At 43.3% G+C, this 21,403-nt stretch overlaps 1 protein-coding gene across 1 annotated transcript in view; it reads left to right on the top strand.

Annotated features, from left to right (window-relative positions):
• Nucleotides 1-21,403, top strand: part of CFAP299 (cilia and flagella associated protein 299) — a 167,479-nt gene that overhangs the window by 65,298 nt on the left and 80,778 nt on the right. The gene's annotated exons all lie outside the window — the stretch shown is intronic.

The raw sequence follows: 21,403 nt of genomic DNA, 5'->3' as shown, positions 1-21,403 counted from the left end.
TATTTATCTTTACCAATCAAACCATGATTGGGGAACAGTTTTGTTTTTTTCAATTCAGTCCACCAGGAAACTTGATTTCTGCAGGAAATGAAGGAAATTTGAATGAAAATAGCCCTACTTTTAGCATAAGAAATCAACATGGAAAATTATTTCCATTTATTCAGAAAGGTTTTTAGAAAGGGAGGGAGGTGAGGAAGAACAATTGAGGGTAAAGATGGTCATGGAGTATGTCTTGGAAGCTAATTTTAGAGATGGAAATGAAAACCCTTTCAGAGACATCCCCCCCGGTTCCCCCAAAGGTTTGCTAGGGAGGATTCCAGTGAGGAGATCTGATTTATCTGTCCTTCTGTTGCTCCTGGTTGCCGTAAAATATCTGGATTTGATTTTGACAGTAGACCTAAATAATCCATAAACTGTCAGACATTTTGTGGGCCAAAGGTTACCATGATAAAAAATGGGAATAAGAACTTGAATTTTTAAATCAATCAAATCAATAGTATTTACTGAGCACTTACTGTGTGCAGAGCACTGTACTTTTCACTTGGAGAGTACAATACAACACAACACAACTCTGTTGTACAATACAACAGAGTTGGTAGACAAGTTCCCTGCCCACAGTGAGCTTACAGTCTAGAGGAGGAGACAGACTTTAATATAATGAAATAATTTATGGATGTATAAATAAGTGCCTTGAGGCTGAGGGTAGGGTGAATATCAAATGCCCCAAATGATCAAGTCTGGTTAACTTTAACAACATTTTCTCAGGAAAGAGCTTGATTGGAAGTTGCAACAATATTGTACTCTCCCAAGTGCTTAGTACAATGCTCTGCACACACAGTAAGTGCTCAATAAATACCACTTATTGATCAATTTTAAAAAGCTGAAATTTTCATCCCCATTATTTCTGTGTTGCTCTTTGGAAACCCCTTTTATCCTTTGGGCTCAAGAACACATCAAACTTTTCCACCTTCTACCTCCAACGATATTTTCCCTATTTACCACCTTCTTTCCTCATTTTCCCTTCAAAAGGAAGTTAATGAAATGAAAACGAAAGCCCAAGCATGTCATTTCTCTCTGTCGCATGGGACTTTGAAGGTAGGGAATTAGGTTTGCTTCCAGGCCTACCAAATCCTTTAGACATGGCGTCTCTGGTACAGTCATTTTACCCACTTTCCTACTCTCTTCCTCCTCATCGCAATTACATAACGTCTCCTTTCTGATCCACAGCAGCACTTTTTGGGGGTGTTTCTTCATCATATGCAGTCAAAACATTTTCCAGAGCTTCACTCCATTATTCTGGAACCACTGGGCTCCTTTCAGGACAGACAACTACGGTAGCTGTGTCTCAGTATCTAAGATAATCCATTTGAGAACAATCCCTGTCCCACATGGGGCTTACAGATATTTAGCTGTCTTCTAATCTTCCTTCTGTAGAATTTCCCCAAAACATTAATGAACCAACAGGGCCTTCACCCTTTTACCCTGTTTTATCCCTAGGTTTCAGCCATCTGAATGTCAAAAAGCCTTATGTAGAATTCTTCCAAGGGGATAGATCGAGTTTTAAGGGGAACCTGTGGAGTTTTAAGGGAAACGTGTTGACACTTACTTTCCCCCCACCGAATGTTGACTTTGTAAACAGATACACGGCGGCCTGGATTATTTTGGCCGTGAAACGTGTATTATTGAAGCTGGGATAAAAGCACTGGACACAGTTTGTTCCTTCCAAGCCAGAAAAACCTCTGTAGCTGACTCAGAAAAACCTGTGAATTTGGCAGTTTCAAATATGCCCATTTCCTGTGTTGAAAATCTGTGAAACATAAGAATGCGTTGTATAGGACCAACAGCATTGTGCTGACAAGATCTTTTTCTCTTTTGCTGTATTCCAATTTCCATAGAATGTTCCCTTTCAGCATAGAGAGGATATTATACAAATGTTTATTTCCCTTTTAATTGAGCCCATGTTTACCCAATTAATAAATCACCTCTGGGCTGGGAATATAAATTGTAAATCAAGTCCTACTCCAACGAAAGAACTGCCATCAGAAAGGCTCCCGCTTGGAATTTCCTGGAAGCAGCTCTGCAGAATGCCCAATGGTAGGTTTCTGCAGGAAGCCAGTCTGTTCAAGGCTAAAAGTGCCATCTTTACCACAAATTGCATTTTATTCGTTGGAAATCAGAACATGGTTGGTTTGGGTCGGTTTGTTTTTCCAAATTTTAGAATAGTACAGAGCGAAATGTCAAATATTTGGGCCTTGAGAAGCCCATGCCACCACAAACCCTGACAAGCGGCCTGGCCTAAGAATAATTGCTCTTAATGACCTAAATATAGGACACTGCATCCACTTCCATTGGACTGCAGTCCAGAGAATACTTTTGAAATAAAGTCCTACCAAGTCTACTTTGGGGATAAACCTGAAAAACTGTGCCTGGAAAAAAAAAAGTCTGATGATCTAGACTGTCAGCTCATTGTGGCTCTGTTCTTTAATTCATTCAATTGCATTTATTGAGCACTCACTGTGTGCAAATAATAATAATAATAGTGGTATCTGTTAAGCGCTTACTATGTGCAAAGCACTGTTCTAAGCACTGGGGAGGTTACAAGGTGATCAGATTGTCCCACGGGGGGCTCATAGTTTTAATCCCTATTTTACAGATGAGGTAACTGAGGCCCAGAGAAGTTAAGTGACTTGCCCAGAGTCACACAGCTGACAAAGCACTGTACTAAGCACTTGGGAGAGTACGATAAAACAGTAGATAAATTCCCTGTCCACAACGAGTTTCTGTTGTAATAATAATAATAATAATAATAATAGTATTTGTTAAGCACTTACTATGTGCCAAGCACTGTTCTAAGTGCTGGGGGGATATAAGGTGATCAGGTTGTCCCATGTGAGGCTCACACTCTTAATTCCCATTTTACAGATGAGGTAACTGGGGCACAGAGAAGTGAAGTGACTTGCCCAAAGTCACACAGCCGATAAGTGGCGGAGCCGGGATTAGAACCCATAACCTTTGACTCCCAAGCCCGTGCTGTTTCCACTGAGCCACACTGCTTGGCATTTAGTATAGTGCTCTGTGCACAGTAAGAGCTCAATAAATACCATTGATTGATAACCATCTTTCAATAAAATAACAATAATGATAGTAATAACTATGGTATTTGTTAAGACTTATTACGTGTCACGTTCTGTGCTTAAGTGCTGAGGATGGGACAATGCAATCAGATCATACACCGCTTCTGTTTCATACAGGGCTCAGAGTCTAAGGAAGAGGGGAATAGGTATTTAATTCCCATTTTATAGATGAAGAAACTGAGGCACAGAAAATTTAAGTGACCTGCCCAAGGATACCTATCAGGCAATCCGGCTCTCCTGACTCCTAGTTCTGTGTTCTGCCCACTTGCCCAAACAGCTTTTCAATGTTTAAAGGGTATTTGGGTATTTGCGTGGCTCAATGGAAAGAGCATGGGCTTTGGAGTCAGAGGTCATGGGTTCAAATCCCATCTCTGCCAATTGTCAGCTGTGTGACTTTGGGCAAGTCACTTCACTTCTCTGGGCCTCAGTTCCCTCATCTGTAAAATGGAGATTAAAACTGTGAGCCCCCCAGTGGGACAACCTGATAACCTTGTAACCTCCCCAGTGCTTAGAACGGTGCTTTGCACATAGTAAGCGCTTAACAAATACCTTCATTATTATTATTATTATTATTATTTGGGTGTCAAATTCGGTGTGAAGCTGCATCTTCACCGACTGAGGTACAGACTAAGAGATGCTTTTAAAAGAAATCTCTAGTGGGTTCCCTGAAAGCCCCAAAGGTGAAAAGCTAAAGTTATTTCCGTAGACTTCTATTCTTCAGTTTATCAACTTCCTCCCAGTAGGTTGCCCAATCTGCTTGTTTGGATGTTTACAACTAGATCTTAGCAACTCTTGAAAAGTGAAAAAGAATTATCAATAAATCGCTGAAATTCACGGAAAACCCTCATCATCAAACTCATTACTAGGATAGCACAGTGTTCAGCAGTTTTACACCCAGACTCTGGGATCACATCAGTTTAAAGGTCTAGTAAGAGTGAGCCCGCTGTTGGGTAGGGACCATCTCTATATGTTGCCAACTTGTACTCCCCAAGTGCTTAGTACAGTGCTCTGCACACAGTAAGTGCTCAATAAATACAATTGAAGGAATGAATTTTTCTAAGGGCTCATTTTCTAGACCATTTCAATCAGTGGTATTTATTGAGCAGCAGCGTGGCTCAGTGGAAAGAGCCCGGGCTTTGGAGTCAGAGGTCATGGATTGAAATCCCAGCTCCGCCGCTTGTCAGCTGTGTGACTTTGGGCAAGTCACTTAACTTCTCTGTGCCTCAGTTACCTCATCTGTAAAATGGGGATTAAGACTGTGAGCCCCCCGTGGGACAACCTGATAACCTTGAAACCTCCCCAGTGCTTAGAACAGTGTTCTGTACATAGTAAGCACTTAATAAATGCCATTATTATTATTGTTATTATTATTATTGAGCACTTACTAAATGCAGAGCATTGTACTTAGCGCTTGGGAGAGGATGATACAACAGAGTTAACAGACACATTCCCTGCTCACAAGAAGCTTCCTACAGGTCACTCATTCAGGAAATCTCCTGCCCCTTGGCTCAGGGAGGCCAGCATGAATCCTGGAGAATAAATAATATAATAATTATAATAATTGTGGTATTTGTTAATCACTTACTGTGTTCCAGGCACTGTACTAAGCACTAGGGTGGGTACAAGCAAATCAAGTTGGACACAGTCCCTAGCCCACGTGGCACTCACAGTCTTAATCCCCATTTTACAGATGAAGGAACCGAGGCACAGAGATGTGAAGTGACTTGCCCAAGGCCACACAGCAGACAAGTGGCAGAGTCAGGATTAGAACCCATGATCTTCTGATTCCCAGGCCTGTGTTCTATCCACTACGCCATGACATCTCACATAGATGTTTCCCATCTTATTCAAAAGTCTAGGAAACTAGCACTCACCTTCAAAATGCCGATCAGTGCCAATTTCCCCAGCTTGCCTCCTTCCCCTCCCCACAGCACTTGTATATATTTGTACGGATTTATTACTCTATTTTACTTGTACATATTTACTATTCTATTTATTTTGTTAATGATGTGCATATAGCTTTAATTCTATTTGTTCCGACGATTTTGACACCTGTCTACATGTTTTGTTGTCTGTCTCCCCCTTCTAGACTGTGAGCCCGTTGTCGGGTAGGGACTATCTCTATATGTTGCCCACTTGTATTTCCCAAGTGCTTAGTACAGTGCTCTGCACACAGTAAGTGCTCAATAAATACAATTGAATGAATAAAGTCAACTAAGAAAAGAGATTTGATATCACCATGTTACCTGATAAATAAAATTTAAATGTTACACAAGAGGAGCAGCATGGGCTTGGAAATCAGAGGGACTTGAATCCTAGATCCACCGCTTATCTGCTGTGTGACCTTGGGCGAGTTACTTCATTTCTCTGTGCCTCGGTTACCTCATCTATAAAATAGGGATTAAGACTGTGAGGGCTATGTGGGACATGGACTTTGTCCAACCTGATTAGCTTGTACCAACTCCAGCACTTACTACAGTGCCTGACACATAGTAAGCATTTAACATAGTAATTTAACCTAACTTAAAATAGTAAGAACTTAATCAATGTCTGTCTCCTCATCTGGACTCTAAATTCGTTAAGGGCAGGGAATGTGTCTGCAAAGTCTGTTCTATTGTCCTCTCCCAAGTGCTTAGTACAGCACACTACACCTAGTAAGCGCTCACTAAATATGATTGATTGACTGATTATCAAGTAGCATAAAAAAGCAAGAGGATCCATAAAACTCTGCAAACACTATATTTCCTTCTCCTAATGATTTCAAGGCTTAACTGTAAATTTCCTTCAAAGTCATACTGTAAGCTCCTTCAGGGCAAGGATCATATCTACTATCTCCCAAGTGTTTAGAATGATACTCTGTAGTAAGCGTTTAATACCTTTGATTGAGTGATCCATTTTATTCTTTTCATTCACATTAAGGAACAGAAGAAGCCCCTATACTAATCTTGCTTCGCATGACTGAGGAATCATTCTATTCTTATCTCCAAGTCAGTGCAACAGAGCAATTTGATACCTAGGAGGATTACAACCTCCAATTCAGGGCTTAGCTTTCTTCGAAAAGGAATATTTTCAACACAAGAAATCGTTGCTTTGGTAGCAGATCTGGCTCTTGATGCTGCACGGTATCAATATTTGTTTCCTCAAATCTGTCAATTTAAAGGATAAAAGCCAATCATCTAGCTCCTTAACATTAAACCATATAATGGCCCCATTATTGGTCCAGTGGAAAGAGAACCGCTTTGGAGATCAGGCGATTTAGATTGCAGCCCCCGTTCTTCCTGCTGGGGCTTGCAATCAACGGTGAAGTTTTCTGACCCAAAGACCACCCAAAGACTGGAAAACTGGAATCCTGAAAAATAGCAGGCTGACATAGGTGGATTGCAATGGCTGTCTAGGAAATGCTGCCTGGCTGGTTATGGAGATACAAAGCAGAGTATTAGCCTTACGCTGAATTCACGACAACAGTAATTGATGCCCGCTCCCACTTAGATTGAGAGGATAATGTCCGCCTCCCCATCTAAACTGTAAGCTCGTTGTGGGGGCTGGAAAGTGGCGCGCTTCCCGGTGCTTTTCCAATCAATCAGTGGTATTTATTGAGTGGGTACAGAGGACTGTACTGAGCACTTAGGAGAGTACACTACAGCAGAGTCGGTATACAAGATTCCTGCCCACAAGGGGCTGACAGTCTACAGCAGTTGCCCTTTCTCAAAAGTTTGCCAACGATCAGGTTCGCGGCGAGACACGGTGGCCACGAGCGTCACCAGTGACCCTTCAGAGAGCCCTATGGGAACCCTTGCCCTCCAGGATCACAGTTTGATCTCTGCCCACTAGAGAGTCTCTCCCCCTCTTCCTCCTCCCCATCCTCCCACCTTACCTCCTTCCCCTCCCCACAGCACCTGTATATATGTATATATGTTTGTACGTATTTATTACTCTATTTTATTTGGACATATTTATTCTATTTATTTTATTTTGTTAATATGTTTTGTCTTGTTCTCTGTCTCCCCCTTCTAGACTGAGGGCCCACTGTTGGGTAGGGACCGGCTCTAGATGTTGCCAACTTGTACTTCCCAAGCGCTTAGTACAGTGCTCTGCACACAGTAAGCGCTTAATAAATACGATTGAATGAATGAATGTGTCTGTTTATTGTTGCACTGTATTATCCCAAGCGCTTAGTCCAGTGCTCGGTACACAGTGAGCCCTCAATAAATATGATTGACTGACTTACATAGACTGTGTCCAACCTGATGATCTTGGGACAGTGTTTGGAACATAGTAAGCACTTAAATCACCCCTCAGGGTCACACCTGGGGAGTTTCCAGTACTCTAAGAGTACTAGTCTCAACTATGGGAGGGAGAGTCAAGCAGAGAGGCCCATTCCATTCCTAGCTTGGCTAGTGGCTAGCGAGTGGCAGGCCATCTGCTACGAATCAAAACTCACTCGGGCTGGGCAGGAGTGGCATGGGAGAGAATCGAGGGCAGAGACTCCGGTTAACTGCGCGGAAGGAGGCAATGGTAAGCCGCTTCCGGATTTTTACCAAGAAAACTCTATGGATACACTATCAGAACGATTGCAGATGGAGGTAGGGCGTTTTGGGAGAGACGTATCCGGGGTGTTGCTGTGGGTCGGCCACGACTCGACAGCATAAGACAACAACAAGCACTTAAATACCATCATGAAGCAGCATGGCCTAGTGGAAAGAGCAGAAGCCTGGGAGTGAGAGGACCTGGTTTCTAATCCCAGCTCCTCCAGGTATCTGCTGGGTGACTTTGGGCAAGACTTGTCCAAGGCCACACAGCAAACAAATGCAAGACGAAGATTAGAACCCAGATCCTCTAACTCCCAGGCTCATGCCCTTTCCACTAGCCCAACTGCTTCTCAAAGCCAGCAACTCAGGAGGGTATATATGTATATATGTTTGTACATATTTATTACTCTATTTATTTATTTTAATTGTATATATCTATTCTATTTATTTTATTTTGTTAGTATGTTTGGTTTTGTTCTCTGTCTCCCCCTTTTAGACTGTGAGCCCACTGTTGGGTAGGGACTGTCTCTATATGTTGCCAACTTGTACTTCCCAAGCACTTAGTACAGTGCTCTGCACACAGTAAGCGCTCAATAAATACGATTGATTGATTGATTGATTGAGGGAAGGACTTAGTTGTCACAGTAAAGGTTAAGAGGGAAATGAGTAGCTAATCTGTCAACGGCTCATTGTGGTTGCTAAAATTAACTAGTGATAAGTGAAACTCTTGCCAAGGAGGATGGCCAAAATATTACAATCAATAAACAACGATACAGCTGGACTTGGGGGTAAAAAGAGAGATTTACCAATGATTTGTTTATGAATTTCTTGAGGACCACTGGTTAGCATGTCATGCTGAACTTAATTCTGATTTTGGCAGAAGGCATAACTCAAGCTACTTCTAACTCAGTCTTCTAGACTGTGAACCCGCTGTTGGGTAGGGACCGTCTCTATATGTTGCCAACTTGGACTTCCCAAGTGCTTAATTCAGTGCTCTGCACACAGTAAGCGCTCAATAAATACGATTGAATGAATGAATGAAGCTACGGAATTGTACAGCTCTATTCACGCATTCTTGCTGTGAGAACTAATGAATAACAAAACATGGTTTTATTTTCCCCAGCAAATTGTGATCCTCATTTAATATTTATGACTGAAGTAGATCATGAGCTAATTAGAACGAATCCAGTTGGCAAATTATCAAATTGTATTATCGAGTTGAAGTTTGGCCTTGAGCTCACAGCGGGCCCTGACAGCAATTAGTCAATCGATCGGTCATATTTACTGAGCACTTACGGTGTGCAGAGCACTGTTCTAAGTGCTTGGGAGAGTATTCATTCATTCAATCATATTTATTGAGTGCTTACTGAGTACGGAAGACTTTACTTACTAAGTGCTTAGGAGAGTACAACATAGCAATAAACAGACATATTCCCAGCCCACAATGAGTTTACAGTCTAGAGTGACAAGAGTTGGCAGACACATTCCCGGGCCACAATGAGCTTCCAATCTAGAGGGGGAGCCCCTGTTATAAGTTTTCAGGTTTCAGGTACTTTGGTCTGCTTTTGTGACCCTGGTTTCTGTTTCCAAATCTTAGAATGTAATGAACCCCGAGATCTGCTTTATAGCAGGGCCCCAATGAAATTCAAACCTTTTTAATAATAATAATTGTGGTATTTAAGTGCTTACTTTGTGTCAAGCATCGTTCTAGACATTGGGGTGGATACAAGTTAATCAGGTCAGATATAGTCCCTGACCCACATCATCATCATCATCAATCGTATTTATTGAGCTCTTACTGAGTGCAGGGAACTGTACTAAGCGCTTGGGAAGTACAAATTGGCAACATATACAGTCCCTACCCAACAGTGGGCTCACAGTCTAAAAGACCCACATGGGGCTCATAGTCTAAGTAGGAGGGAGAACAACTATTGAATCCCCATTTTACAGTTGAGGAAACTGAGGCCCAGAGAAGTGAAGTGACTTGCTCAAGGTCACACAGCAGACAAGTGGCGGAGCTGGGATTAGAACCCAGGTCCTCTGAGTCCCCGGCCGGTGCTCTTTCCACCAGGCCACCCTCACCCACCTTCCTTTTTTGTGAGGAATCGGAGTAGCTAATTGTCTGAAGGGATGGGGGGATCTATCCGTCTACACCTAGGCCCTGTGGGGAGGAACGCAACTTCGGGCCAGAAAATGTACGACAGAGAACTTTATTGTTTCAGCTGCAGCCTTCAGGACTTCTCCAACTCCAAGGTTAGAAGCTCTCCTTCCTGCTGCTCCCATTCTCCATCCACGCCCACTCATGTCTTTTTATTCCCATTAGCATTTGTGCCCTGAGCTCATAACGATCGATAAACAACGTGGCCTAGTGGAAAGAGCACGGCCCTAGAAGTCAGAGGACCTAGGTCCTAAGCCCAGCTCTGTGTGACCTTGGGCAAGTCAATTAACTTCTCTGTTCTTCTGTTTCCTCTACAATGTAAATACCTGTTCCCCCTCCCACTTATATTGGGAGTAGTCGTAGTAATAATGCTTAAGCACTTACTAGGTGCCAGGCACTGTGCTAAGCGCTGGGGTGAATACAAGCAAATCAAGTTGTACACAGTCCCTAGCCCACGTGGCACTCACAGTCTCAATCCCCATTTTACAGATCAGGTAACTGAGGCACAGAAAAGTCAAGTGGCTTGCCCAAGCCCACACAGCAAACAAATGGCAGGGGCAGGATTAGAACCCATGGCCTTCTGCTCCTGGGCCACTGCATCATGGATCCCCCTTCTAGACTGTGAGCCCGCTGTTGGGTAGGGACTGTCTCTATGTGTTGCCGACTTGTACTTCCCAAGCGCTTAGTACAGTGCTCTGCACACAGTAAGTGCTCAATAAATATGATTGATTGATTGATTGATCATGGTTTTTGAGCGTTTCCTGAGTGCAGAGCACTGTACTAAGTAAACCCTATGTGGGTCAGGAATTGGGTCTGGCCTGATCTTGTATCTACCCCAGCGCTTAGTACAGCATTTGGCAATGGTAAGCACTAAATAAGTTCCAACCTAATGATGATGATGATGAAATTATTATCTAGGAATTGGGCCATACCTTTACTGGGAGCATAGGGGTCTGCTCTTTACACTCTCGACCCCAGATAAGGCTCAGAGAGGGATCCATTCTAGCATCAAGAAGTTGGGAAGCAGCGTGGCTCAGTGGAAAGAACATGGGCTTTGGAGTCAGAGGTCATGGGTTCAAATCCCGGCTCTGCCAATTGTCAGCTGTGACACTTTGGGCAAGTCACTTAACTTCTCTGGGCCTCAGTTACCTCATCTGTAAAATGGGGATTAAGACTGAGCGCCCCCCCCCCTGCCGTGGGACAACCTGATCACCTTGTAACCTCCCCAGCGATTAGAACAGTGCTTTGGGCATAGTAAGCGCTTAATAAATGCCATCATTGTGTTGCCAATTTGTACTTCCCAAGCGCTTAGTACAGTGCTCTGCACATAGTAAGCGCTCAATAAATACGATTGATTGATTGATTGATTGATCATTATTCTTATTTATTGGGAAAAGGAACAAACCTACTCAAAAAAGGCTCTGGGAAAAAAAAAAGGCTTCTGGCTTCTTTCCTATGTGTACTCAATCCCAAGGGCCCATTGCTACTGTTGTCTAGGTTCCTAATTGGGCAAAGGAATGGCAGTTTGAGAAGTGTTTTTATCACAATAAACAGATGTTGACATTTTCCATCATTTTCCTGGATTCAACAGGGTTTTTTTGGGGGCCGATTGAAAATATTCATTTCAGATGTAAGGGAAGAACTCAAACCGCCAATTCTTCAAATATATCCTTTTCAAGTCCGACTCTCTCTCCTCCTTGGCATAACTATCAGACAGATGGTACATGTTGGGTTGGAGCCAAGAAGGCTATTGCAGGCTCCGGGGGAATCAAGAATAGAACCTAGGCCACCTCCAGGGCCAGGGAGAGAGAGGGAGTCCTTACTTGAACTTGAGGAAGCTTTCACTCTCTGATGGTTTGCGAAGCTTGACTTATTGGAAATAGATACAGAGCGAAAAACGGAGAGGAGAAGTAGGGCTCGGTCTAAGCGGGGGAGAGCATAGGCCTGGAGTCGTGAGCCATGGGTTCTAATCCCACCTCCGCTACTTGCCTGCTGTGTGAGACCTTGGGTGAGTCATTTAACTCCTCTGCGTCCTCATCTCTAAAATGCATGTTCTCTCTCCCGCTTAGGCCAGGAGGCCCTTGTGGGACAGGGGCTGCTTGTACGGTACTGCCCCTAACGTTCAGCTCAGTTCTTGGCACATATTAAGCACTTAACGAAAACCACAATTATTTTCATCATCATCTTCATCAATAGTATTTATTGAGCGCTTACTGTGTGCAGAGCACTGTACTAAGCGCTTGGGAAGTACAAGTTGGCAACATATAGAGACGATCCCTACCCAACAGTGGGCTCACAGTCTAGAAGGGGGAGACAGACAACGAAGAAAATCATATTAACAAAATAAAATAAAATAAATAGAATAAATATGTACAAGTAAAATAGAGTAATAAATATGTACAAACATATATACATATATATATACACACATACATTCATGTATATATACACACATATATATACACATATGTACACATATATACATGTATACAGAGAAGCAGTGTGGCTTAGTGGAAAGAGCCCAGGCTTTGGAGTCAGAGGTCATGGGTTCAAATCCCACCTCTGCTACTTGTCAGCTGTGTGACTTTGGGCAAGTCACTTAACTTCTCTGGGCCTCAGTTACCTCATCTGTAAAATGGGGATGAAGACTGTGAGCCCCATGTGGGAGAACCTGATCACCTTGTATCCCCCCAGTGCTTAGAACAGTGCTGTGCACATAGTAAGCACTTAATAAATGCCATTATTATTATTATTATTATTATTATATATACATATATACAGGTGCTGTGGGGAGGGGAAGGAGGTAAGACAAGGGGGATGGGGAGGGGGAGGAGGGGGAGAGGAATAAGGGGGCCCAGTATGGGAAGGCCTCCTGGAGGAGGTGAGCTCTCAGTAAGGCTTTGAAGGAAGGAAGAGAGCTAGTTTGGCGGATGTGTGGAGGGAGGGCATTCCAGGCCAGGGAGAGGCCATGGGCCGGGGGTCGACGGCAGGACCATTCTCTTAGCTGAGAACCTATTACCTAAATAGGACAATACATATCTTCATGGGGCTGAAAATCTTTTTTTTTTTTTAAGTATTTGCTGGGAAGATGTGCCAGAGGTATTATAAATCTGTTTGCAAGTGCACAGACATGTCCAACCTGACTTGAGCCCCATGTGGGACTGGAACTGTGAGCAACCTAATTAGTTTGTCTTGGTGGATAGACTCCTGGCCCGGGAGTCAGAAGGACCTGGGTTCTAATCCCAACTCTGCCACATGTCTGCTGTGTGACCTTGGGCCAGTCACTTCACTTCTCTGTGCCTCAGTTACCTCATCTGCAAAATGGGGATTAAGACTGTGAACCCCATGTGGTACAGGGACTGTGTCCCACCTGATTAACTTGTATCTATAACAGTGCTTGGCATATAATAAGCACTTTTATAAGTACCATAATTATTATTATTATCTCATGTGTACTGCAGCACTTAGAACAGTGCTTGACGCATAGTAAATGCTTAACAAATGTCACCATTATCATTATTTATTATTGTTGTTATTATTATTAATAATTATCAATTCCTAATCTCTGGACTCCCACAGTCAATAGGAAAACCCCTGAGAGACCCCGTGCTATTTACCTTCTCACTCAACAGTTTGAAATTTTCATCTCCATTTTCAGCCATGACCTCTCACAACAGGATGAAATGGCAGCGCTTAGTAGAGTGCCTGGCACATAGTAAGTGTTTAACAAATGCCACAAAAAAAAACCCTGTCAAGAATGACTGTTCCCAGTGCTCCCTCAGGAGCAATTAATCGTATTTATTGAGTGCTTACTGTATGCAGAGCACTGTACTAAGCACTGGGGAGAGTAAACTATAACAGAGTTGGTAGACAGGTTCCCTGCCCACAACGAGTGTACAGTCTAGAGGGAGAGATCCCCCCCATCTTACCTCCTTCTCTTCCCCACAGCACCTGTATATATGTTTGTACATATTTATTACTCTATTTATTTATTTTACTTGTTCATATCTATTCTATTTATTTTATTTTGTTAGTATGTTTGGTTTTGTTCTCTGTCTCCCCCTTTTAGACTGTGAGCCCACTGTTGGGTAGGGACTGTCTCTATATGTTGCCAACTTGTACTTCCCAAGCGCTTAGTACAGTGCTCTGCACACAGTAATCGCTCAATAAATACGATTGATTGATTGATTGATAAGTGCTGTGAAAGTGAGGAAGGGGTGAATAAAGGGTGGCATAGAAGGGAGTGGGAGAAGAGGAAATGAGGGCTCAAGCTCTAAAGGTGTCAGCAGGTATGAATACCAGTGGTCACTGATGGATGAGGGCATCCATTAGGGAGTGGCCCAGAGCTATAGTCAAGCCATTCAAGAGAAGATGGTCCTCGATTTCTTCATTCCTGACTTTATGAGCTCCTTCGCATTTTGACTGGGTCTTTTTCTGCCTCCTTCCCCCTCTGACTATTTGGCTGCCAGTAAAATCCTGTCCAACAAATGCACCTGGGCAGTTCTCACTGTGTACCCCGAGGTCAAAGTTAATGATTTCTCCAATTCAGGCGACACCTGGGTTTGGGACATTAGCAGGAAGGCAAGGTTCAAATCGGAAGGGCACTGTGCATTGTGTGTAAGGTCTGAGCTGCTCCACTACACGAGTCCTCCTGTGCTTTCGGACAAATCTGAAGACTTGACTATTTATCCACTACCACCCAGACGAAAGGTGGGTCTGTGAATGCCGAACGCTACATTGAGCCAGTGTCAATCACCGAGATGCCTCCTGAATTGAACACTTCCTGAATCAAACGCTTTAAAGCGAACAGATCTGCCTGATTCAGTGCTACTAAAATCATCATCAATTGTATTTATTGAGTGCTAACTGTGTGCAGAGCACTGTACTAAGCGTTTGGGAAGTACAAGTTGGCAACATATAGAGACAGTCCCTACCCAACAGTGGGCTCACAGTCTAAAAATCAATCATTGTCATTCATTGGAGGTCACTGGAAGTTTGGTGCCTTAGGTAGCAAGTAGTCTCTCATACTAAAATAGCAGGGATGTGTAGGGCGTGTCACAAATATTAAGGAAGATATTAAATTAAAACAGTAACAACAAAAGCATTTTTACTAATTTCTGACATAGCTATCCTGCATTCATTCATTCAATCGTATTTATTGAGCGCTTACTGTGTGCAGAGCACTGTACTAGGCACTTGGGAAGTACAAGTTGATAACAGAGACAGTTCCTACCCAACAATTGTGAATAAGATATTGATAGAACAATCCTCTCCAGACCTGCTGTATAATTCACAAACAATTCCATATCGTGTGCACATAACATAGATCCTTGAAGCGTTGATCCTGTCTCTGTTTTTGAAAGATAATAACTATAACAATAATTTTGGTACTTGTTAAGTGCTTACTATGAGAAGCAGTGTGTCTCTGTGGAAAGAGCCTGGGTTTGGGAGTCAGAGGTTGTGGGTTCTAATTCTGGCTCTACCACTTGTCAGCTGTGTGACTTTGGGCAAGTCACTTAGCTTCTCTGTGCCTCATTTACCTTATCTGTAAAATGAAGACTAAGACTGTGATCCCCACGTGGGACAGCTTGCTTACATTATATCTACCCCAGCGCTTAGAACAGTGCTTGGCACATAGTAAGCGCTTAACAAATACCATAATTATTATTATTATTACTATGTGTCGAGCACCATATAAGCCCTGGAGTGGATTCAAAGATCATCAGGTTGGATAAGAATAATAATAATGATAGCATTTATTAAGCACTTACTATGTGCAAAGCACTGTTCTAAGCGCTAGGGAGGTTACAAGGTGATCAGGTTGTCCCATGGGGGGCTCACAGTCTTCATCCCCATTTTACAGATGAGGTACCTGAGGCCCAGAGTAGTCAAGTGACTTGCCCAAAGTCACACAGCTGACAAGTGGTGGAGCTGGGATTTGAACCCATGACCTCTGACTCCAAAGCCCAGGCTCCTTCCACTGAGCCAAGCTGCTTCTCCAGTAACTGACCTGGTTCCTATCCTACATGGAGCTTTAAGTAGAAGGGAGTCTAAGTTGGAGGGAGAACAGGTAATGAATCCCCATTTTACAGATGAGGAAACTGAGGCACAGAGAAGTGAAATGACTTGTCCAAGGCCACACAGCAGACCAGTAGGAATTGAAATTCACTTTTAGCATCTCACTCTTCACAAAATCTCCACTCATAAGAGAGCAACCCTCCTGATTACTTCCTGCCAGGCTACTTCCTGTCTGCTGCTCAGGAATTTCTCCTTCGTTAAAATGCTCAGAAGGGGCAGGGAATGCATTTCTTGCTTCTAGGTTTGTATTTTTGTTTTTTGGAGGGGGGTGGTATTTTTGTTTCTAATGGTAGTTGTTAATAATAATAATAATGGCATTGATTAAGCGCTTACTATGTACAAAGCACTGGGGAGGTTACAAGGTGATCAGGTTGTCCCACTGGGGGCTCACAGTCTTAATCGCCATTTTACAGAGGAGGTAACTGAGGCACAGAGAAGTTAAGTGACTTGCCCAAAGTTACACAGCTGACAATTGGTGGAGCCGGGATTTGAACCCATGACCTCTGACTCCAAAGCCCGTGATCTTTCCACTGAGCCACGTTAAGTGCTTACTATGTGCCTGGAACTTTACTAAGCTTCTGGGGTAGATGTGAGATCATTAATTTGGGCACGGTTCCTGTGCCACACGGAATTCACAGTCTAAATCAGAGGGAGGAGGCTTTAATCCCCATTTTACAGAAGAGGTAACTAAGGCCCAGAGAACTTAAGGGCCAAGGTCGCCCAGCAAGGGGCCACCCAGCTTTGCCACTTTTCTGCTGTGTGACCTTGCTCAGGTCAGTTAATTTCTCTGTGCCTCAGTTTCCTCATTTGTAAAAAGGGGATTTGATACTTGTTCCCCCCTACTAGACTGTGAGCCCCATGCAACAGAGGAACTGTGTCCAACCTGATTGTCTTGTATCTAATCATTATTATTATATCACATTTCCTCCAAACATTCTGTTGCCATTGTCATAAACAGTCATAAACACGATGAAATAATAATAATTAATAATAATAATAATAATAATAATGATCCTCATTGCCTTCTGAGTTGAGCTGAACTGAGAGGATCAGAAGTACCTTCTGACTTCAGCTTCCAGGTTACATCATGAAGCATGTGTCGTAGAATAAGTTGAACAGGCCTAGCAGATAGGGCACGATCCTGGGAGTAGGAAGGACCTCGGTTCTAATCCTGGCTCTGCCATTTGTCTGCTGTGTGACCTTGGGTAAGTCACTTCACTTCTCTAGGCCTCAGTGACCTCACCTGTAAAATGGGGATTAAGACTGAGAGCCCCATGTGGGACATGGACTGAGTCCAAGTTTATGATCTTGCGTCTACGCCAACACTTAGTACAGTTCCTGACCCTGTAGAGTGCTTAACAAATACCATAAAAACAGGACTGGATAACCCTGCTTTTCTTCATTAGAGGAGGGGGAAATACCATTTTGATTGGCTGAAAACATCAGGCAATGAACTTCCAACTCTGACTTCAAAAGGCCTCCTTAATGTTGGAATACTTATGGGAATCTGTTGTAATGACCATGCTGTCCCCTCCTTCCTCTCCCCCTCATCTTACCTCCTTCCCCTCCCCACAGCACCTGGATATATGTGTATATGTTTGTACAGATTTATTATCTATTTTATTTGTACATGTTTTTTCTATTTATTTTATTTTGTTAATATGTTTTGTTTTGTTCTCTGTCTCCCCCTTCTAGACTGTGAGCCCACTGTTGGGTAGGGACCGTCTCTATATGTTGCCAACTTGTACTTACCAAGTGCTTAGTACAGTGCTCTGCACACAGTAAGCGCTCAATAAATACGACTGAATTGAATGCTGTCCGCAGAAGATTCTCTCTGATCCATCTGTCAGTGGTACCAAAATAGTTTGTCTGGGATGAGTAAAAGTTCTTAATTGAGTGATTAGCAGCATATTCCTGGTTGCCTTCAGCTTTGGCATCCCACTATTGGTCACCCATATCCCTTCAATTCCGTGGCTCCGTGAAAAGAGCATGGGCTTTGGAGTCAGAGGTCATGGGTTCAAATCCTTACTCCACCAACTGCCAGCTGTGTGACTTTGGGCAAGTCACAACTTCTCTGGGCCTCAGTTACCTCAAGGGGATTAAGACTGTGAGCCCCCCGTGAGACTACCTGATAACCTTGTAACCTCCCCAGCGCTTAGAACAGTGCTTTGCACATAGTAAGTGCTTAATAAATGCCATCATTATTATTATTATTATCAGTAGATTCCATTACAAGATTTTGTCAGCATCTATTTTATTCTGTTTTTAACCTGCTGTGATGTGTTATGTCTGCACTTCCAGCTTTGGCTGCAAATAATTTTTATTCTCTGAGTCACTTTCATTAAACCACTATTGACGATAACTTCTTTCTATAACCGCACTCCTAAAGGTTGCCAGTTTGATGGTCTGGAACTTAAGGTTTAGTGAGATAAGTCGCAGTGTTTGGTTCATGAGTGGCAACAGGATGTTCGAAGGAACTCTGAATGATGCCCTGCTTAACAACCGTTGTAATGTTTAATCAATCAATCGTATTTATTGAGCGCTTACTGTGTGCAGAGCACTGTACTAAGCGCTTGGGAAGTACAAGTTGGCAACATATAGAGACAGTCCCTACCCAACAGTGGGCTCACAGTCTAGAAGGGGGAGACAGAGAACAAAACCAAACATACTAACAAAATAAATAGAATAGGTATGTACAAGTAAAATAAATAAATAAATAGAGTAATAAATATGTACAATGTTTAAGAATATATCCTCTATCACCACTAACTTTACTCCTCTAGGTCTTTCACTTTCCCCACTATAATCCATTAGGGGTTGATCTTCTGTGAATGTACCCTAACCTCTCTTCAAACCATTTCTGGGGTAATGAATTCCATATTCTTGCTCCCCGCTGGGTGAAGAAATGTTTTCCTTTTGTTCGTTTTGATTTACCACCATTACGTTTCAGGGGGTACCCCACATACTAGTGCTGTGGGATTCGATGAACACCAATTCCTTGCTTACCCTGTCCACACCATTCATCATTTTGTTCGCTGCAAATGTGTCCCCTCTCAGACTGCGTGCTTTTCCAGGATGAAGTCTGAACTCTTTGGCTCTATCCTTGCAAGGGCAGCTAAAAACAATTACAATAAAACTGGGATTTGTTAAATGCTTACTATATTCATTCAGTCATATTTATTGAGCACTTACTGTGTGCAGAGAACTGGACTAAGTGCTTAATGTGAAGCCCTGTACTAAGCTCAGGGGTAGATTCAAGAAGCATGGCTCAGTGGAAAGAGCACGGGCTTTGGAGTCAGAGGTCATGGGTTCAAATCCCAGCTCTGCCAATTGTCAGCTGTGTGACTTTGGGCAAATCACTTCACTTCTCTAGGCCTCAGTTACCTCATCAGTAAAATGGGGATGAAGACTGTGAGCCCCCGTGAAACAATCAGATCACCTTATAACCTCCCCAGTGCTTAGAACAGCGCTTGACACATAGTAAGCGCTTAACAAATACCACTCAAAAAAAAAGCAGCAGAAGCAGAGACCTGACCCAGAAAGTGAGTGTTTACAAGTATAGAGAAGCACCATGGCAATTCAATTCAATTCAGTCGTATTTATTGAGCGCTTACTGTGTGCAGAGCACTGTACTAAGCGCTTGCATGGTGGATAGAGTCAGGAGGTCATGCGTTCTCATCCCGGTTGGCTGTGTGACCTTGGGCAAATCACTTCTCTAGGCCTCAGTTACTTCATATGTAAAATGGGGATTGAGACTGTGAGCCCCACGTGGGGCAGGGACTGTGACCACCCCAATTTGCTCGCATCAACTGCAGCGCTTAGAACAGTGCCGGGCACATAGTAAGTGCTTAACAAATGCCATACCAAGTATTAAATCAACAGATAGAAAAGCATTTTCTTTCCAGGGAAACGTCTCTGCTTAGGAAAGTGCAAGGCTTTGTCAGAGCCCTCGGCTTTACCGGACGTATCTCCCGGGCCGCACAATGGCCGTGTTTGTCCTCGGCCCCCGCAAACCCGGGATGTTCTCTGATCGGAGGGACCTTTCCCGGCCGGGATATAATAAGGTGGTCAGTCATGCAGCCAGAAGATCAAGTTTAAAGTGGGAACAAAAGAGGATTTCCCAGCCCTACTGGGTTTCCGTCGTTGTAAAGTCTCACGGCATAGACCTCTCCCTTGTCTGAGGCCCTGAAATGAGTACGAGGGAGGGTGTGAGCCATGGAAAGCGTGAGAGATCTTAAAAGGGAATAAACAGAAGAAAACGAAGTCCTTTAAAAACCAGATTCTACTCAGGGAGGATAAGGAGAGGGACGGCTTCAGAAGCAGCATGGCATAGTGGACAGAGGCATAGGCCTAAGAGTCAGAAGGACTTGGGTTCTAATCTCAGCTCCGCCACTCGTCTGCTGTGTGACCTTGGTCAAGTGACTTCACTGGGTCTCAGTCACCTTGTCGGGAAAATGGGGATTAAGACTGTGAACCTCACGTGGGACAAAGACTGCAACCAACCTCTTCAGTTTGTATCTACCCCAGCACTGAGACCAGTACTTGACACATCATCATCATCATCATTAATCATATTTATTGAGCGCTTAGTGTGTGCAGAGCACTGTACTAAGCGCTTGGGAAGTACAAGTTGGCAACATATAGAGACAGTCCCTACCCATAGTAAGCTCTGAGCCTGTTGTTGGGTAGGAACCGTCTCTATACGTTGCCGATTTGTACTTTCCAAGTGCTTAGTACAGTTGTCTGCACACAGTAAGCGCTCAATAAATATGACAATGAATGAATGAAATACCACCATTATTATTATTACCCAGTGTGTGCAATAAATATGGGCTCAGTGGAAAGAGCCCAGGCTTGAGAGTCAAAGGTCGTGGGCTCAAATCCAGGCTCCGTCAATTGTCAGCTGTTTGACTTTGGACAAGTCACTTCACTTCTCTGGGCCTCAGTTCCCTCATCTGTAAAATAGGGATTAAGACTGTGAGCCCCCCATGGGACAACGTGATCCACCTTGTAACCTCCCCAGCACTTAGAACAGCGCTTTGCACGAAGGAAGTACTTAATAAATGCCATCATTATTATTATTATAAATGCAGTTGATGGATTGATAAGCCATTCAGTGACTCCAAGACCTGCAATCTGGCTTTGAATGGGTATAAGAAGCAGCGTGGCTCAGTGGAAAGAGCATGGGCTTTGGAGTCAGAGGTCAGGGGTTTGAATCCCGGGGGCTCCACCACAAGTCTGCTGTGTGACCTTGGGCAAGTCACTTAACTTCTCTGAGCCTCAGTTCCCTCATCTGTAGAAATGGGGATTAAGACTGTGAGCCCCACGTGGGACAACTTGATCACATTGTATCCCCTGCAGTGCTTAGAACAGTGCTTTGCACATAGTAAGCGCTTAACAAGTGCCATCATCATTATTATTATTATTATTATTATTATTATAAATGCATCTGTTCCACATTGGTATCAGAGTCAGCCTTGACTTTCCACCTTTCCGTGGAACTT

This window comes from Tachyglossus aculeatus, chromosome 17, assembly GCF_015852505.1.
Source record: "Tachyglossus aculeatus isolate mTacAcu1 chromosome 17, mTacAcu1.pri, whole genome shotgun sequence".
NCBI lineage: Eukaryota > Metazoa > Chordata > Mammalia > Monotremata > Tachyglossidae > Tachyglossus > Tachyglossus aculeatus.
Note: the sequence above shows the minus strand (reverse complement) of the source record. Positions and strands in the feature narration are given on the sequence as shown.